Raw genomic sequence first — 4,672 nt, forward strand, 5'->3', positions numbered from 1 at the left:
ATAGTACGCGCAGTAGTCTGGAAATTGCTTCGTTACTCGCTTCGAAACAGATAAATGAATTTATTGGCAGCACAACACATACGTAAGTATCCCTGACCCCGCCGGGAATCGAAACCGGGAACCCGGGCGCGGGAAGCGAGAGAGCGAGCCGCAGCACGGCTCAGATAGTACGCGCAGTAGTCTGGAAATTGCTTCGTTACACGCTTCGAAACAGATAAATGAATTTATTGGCAGCACAACACATACGTAAGTATCCCTGACCCCGCCGGGAATCGAACCCGGGAACCCGGGCGCGGGAAGCGAGAACGCGCTGTGGCTGTGGTCTCACATAAGGCATTAACAGCTTGAAATCATTCAATTTACGCCAGTTCATAAACAAGGGGTAAGGCAATCAATTGATTTACAAACAGTAAGCATAGCGCACACGTTTTAACTAAGTTGATTTTAAATGGGGTTGCAGTGTGCAGGTCAATCAATGGAGAGGAGTAATCCAGGGGAAGTATGCTTTGCAACAAGTGTCGCCCCTCACTGTTGATAGATAGCTTTCTTATCTGAGAAAGAGTTGTGAGTAGCACTTGTCATGCATCACGAATTCCTTTGTCATTCATTCTAACACACACACACACACACACACACACACACACACACACACATACATACATACATACACTAAATATAATTCATCTTTCATTATTTTAAAAATAAATGTTTTCCAGGAGAAGTCTTTTAGCGTTTAGTTATGTGCTAAAGTTAGTGATAACGTGTGGGAGGGAGGCCAGCAGATGGCAATAGGGAGGGGGGGAGGGGGGTACTAGTTAATGTGCTAATGTCTGATTGCACTAAGGGGTAATGGTCTAAGAAAGGTTGGAAACCACTGGTGTAACAGATATCGTCGAGTCGCCCCTAATCTCTCTAATTTCCGCGTAATGGACTGGTGTGCAAAACTTAAGGGCGAAAGTAACTTTCGCATCTACATCTGCATCTACATGGATACTCTTAAAATAACATTTAGGTGCCTGGCAGAAGGTTCATCGAACCACCTTCACAATTCTCTATTATTCCAATCTCGTATAGCGCGTGGAAAGAACGAACACCTATATCTTTCCGTACGAGCTCTGATTTCCCTTATTTTATCGTGGTGGTCGTTTCTTCCTGTGTAGGTCGGTGTCAACAAAATATTTTCGCATTCGGAGGAGAAAGTTGGTGATTGGAATTTCGTGGGAAGATTCCGTCGCAACGAAAATCGCCTTTCTTTTAATGATGGATCTCACACCGCGCAGCAGTATTGTAAAAGAGGACGGACAAGCGTAGTGTAGGCAGTCTCCTTAGTAGGTCTGTTACATTTACTAAGTGTTCTACCAACAAAACACAGTCTTTGGTTAACCTTCTCCACAACATTTTCTATGTGTTCCTTCCAATTTAAGTTGTTCGTAATTGTAATACCTAGGTGTTTAGTTGAATTTACAGCTTTTAGATTACACTAATTTATCGTGTAACCAAAGTTTAACAAATTCCTTTTAGCGCTCATGTGGATGACCTCACAATTTTCGCACCATTCATATGTCTTTTCTAAATCGTTTTGCTATTTCTTTTTATTTTCTGATGACATTATTGGTCGATAAACGACAGCGTCATCTGTAAACAACCTAAGACGGCTGCTCTCCCAAATCGTTTATATACACTCCTGGAAATGGAAAAAAGAACACATTGACACCGGTGTGTCAGACCCACCATACTTGCTCCGGACACTGCGAGAGGGCTGTACAAGCAATGATCACACGCACGGCACAGCGGACACACCAGGAACCGCGGTGTTGGCCGTCGAATGGCGCTAGCTGCGCAGCATTTGTGCACCGCCGCCGTCAGTGTCAGCCAGTTTGCCGTGGCATACGGAGCTCCATCGCAGTCTTTAACACTGGTAGCATGCCGCGACAGCGTGGACGTGAACCGTATATGCAGTTGACGGACTTTGAGCGAGGGCGTATAGTGGGCATGCGGGAGGCCGGGTGGACGTACCGCCGAATTGCTCAACACGTGGGGCGTGAGGTCTCCACAGTACATCGATGTTGTCACCAGTGGTCGGCGGAAGGTGCACGTGCCCGTCGACCTGGGACCGGACCGCAGCGACGCACGGATGCACGCCAAGACCGTAGGATCCTACGCAGTGCCGTAGGGGACCGCACCGCCACTTCCCAGCAAATTAGGGACACTGTTGCTCCTGGGGTATCGGCGAGGACCATTCGCAACCGTCTCCATGAAGCTGGGCTACGGTCCCGCACACCGTTAGGCCGTCTTCCGCTCACGCCCCAACATCGTGCAGCCCGCCTCCAGTGGTGTCGCGACAGGCGTGAATGGAGGGACGAATGGAGACGTGTCGTCTTCAGCGATGAGAGTCACTTCTGCCTTGGTGCCAATGATGGTCTTATGCGTGTTTGGCGCCGTGCAGGTGAGCGCCACAATCAGGACTGCATAAGACCGAGGCACACAGGGCCAACACCCGGCATCATGGTGTGGGGAGCGATCTCCTACACTGGCCGTACACCACTGGTGATCGTCGAGGGGACACTGAATAGTGCACGGTACATCCAAACCGTCATCGAACCCATCGTTCTACCATTCCTAGACCGGCAAGGGAACTTGCTGTTCCAACAGGACAATGCACGTCCGCATGTATCCCGTGCCACCCAACGTGCTCTAGAAGGTGTAAGTCAACTACCCTGGCCAGCAAGATCTCCGGATCTGTCCCCCATTGAGCATGTTTGGGACTGGATGAAGCGTCGTCTCACGCGGTCTGCACGTCCAGCTCGAACGCTGGTCCAACTGAGGCGCCAGGTGGAAATGGCATGGCAAGCCGTTCCACAGGACTACACCCAGCATGTCTACGATTGTCTCCATGGGAGAATAGCAGCCTGCATTGCTGCGAAAGGTGGATATACACTGTACTAGTGCCGACATTGTGCATGCTCTGTTGCCTGTGTCTATGTGCCTGTGGTTCTGTCAGTGTGATCATGTAATGTATCTGACCACAGGAATGTGTCAATAAAGTTTCCCCTTCCTGGGACAATGAATTCACGGTGTTCTTATTTCAATTTCCAGGAGTGTAGATAAGGAGCAGCAAAGGGCCTATGACACTACCTTGGGGCACGCCAGACATCACTTCTGTTTCACTCGATGACTTTCCGTCAGTTACTACGAACTGTGACCTCTCTGACAGGAAATCACAAATCCAGTCACATAACTGAGACGATATTAGATAAACACGCATTTTCACTTCAAGCCGCTTATATGGTACAGTGTCAAAAGCCATCCGGAAATCCAGAAATACAAACGCGATCTGAAGTCGCTTGTCAATAGCACTTAACACTTCATGTGAATAAAGAGCTAATTGTGTTTCAAAGGTACGATGTGTTCTAAACCCATGTTGACTGTGTGTCAATAGATGTAATTCATGATGTTTGAACACAATATATGTTCCAAAATCGTGCTGCATATCGACGTTAACGATATGGGACTGTAATTAAGTGGATTACTCCTACTACCTTTCCTGAATATTGGTGTGGCCTCTGCAACTTTCCAGTCTTTGGGTGCGGATCTTTCGTCGAGCGAACGGCTGTATGTGACTGTTAAGTATAGAGCTAATGCATCAGCATGCTCCGAAAGGAACCTAATTGTTATACAGTCTGTACCAGAAGACTTGGTTTTATTAAGTGATTTAAGCTGCTTCACTTCTCCGAGGATATTTACTTCTACGTTACTCATGTTGGCAGCTGTTCTCGATTCGAATTCTGGAATATTTACTTCGTCTTCTTTTGTGAAGGCATTTCGGAATGCTGTGTGTCACTGCCAAGTAACATACACTACTAGCCATTAAAATTGCTGCACCACGAAGATGACGTGCTACAGACGCGAAATTTAACCGACAGGAAGAAGATACTGTGATATGCAAAGGATTAGCTTTTCAGAGAATTCACACAAGGCTGGCGCCGGTGGCGACACCTACAACATGCTGACATGAGGAAAGTTTCCAACCGATTTCTCATACACAAACAGCAGTTGACCGGCGTTGCCTGGTGAAACGTTGTTGCGATGCCACGTGTAAGGAGCAGAAATGCGTATCATCACGTTTCCGACTATGATAAAGGACGGATTGTAGCCTATCGCGATTGCGGTTTATCGTATCGCGACATTGCTGCTCACGTTGGTCGAGATCCAATGACTGTTAGCAGAATATGGAATCGATGGGTTCAGGAGGGTAATACGGAACGTCGTCCTGGATCCCAACGGCCTCAAATCACTAGCAGTCGAGATGACAGGCATGTTATCCGCATGGCTGTAACAGATCGAGCAGCCACGTCTCGACCCCTGAGTCAACATATGGGGACGTTTGCAAGGCAACAACGATCAGCACGAACACTTCGACGACGTTTGCAGCAGCATGGAGTATCAGCTCGGAGACCATGGCTGCGGTTACCCTTGACGCTGCATCACAGACAGGAGCACCTGCGATGCTGTACTCAACGACGAATCTGGGTGCACGAATGGCAATACTTCATTTTTTCGGATGAATCCAGGTTCTGTTTATAGAATCATGATGGTCGCATCCGTGTTTGGCGACATCGCGGTGAACGCACATTGGAGGTGTGTATTCGTCATCGTCATACTGGCGTATCAC

This window comes from Schistocerca piceifrons, chromosome 10 (genome assembly GCF_021461385.2).
Source record: "Schistocerca piceifrons isolate TAMUIC-IGC-003096 chromosome 10, iqSchPice1.1, whole genome shotgun sequence".
Classification (NCBI taxonomy): domain Eukaryota; kingdom Metazoa; phylum Arthropoda; class Insecta; order Orthoptera; family Acrididae; genus Schistocerca; species Schistocerca piceifrons.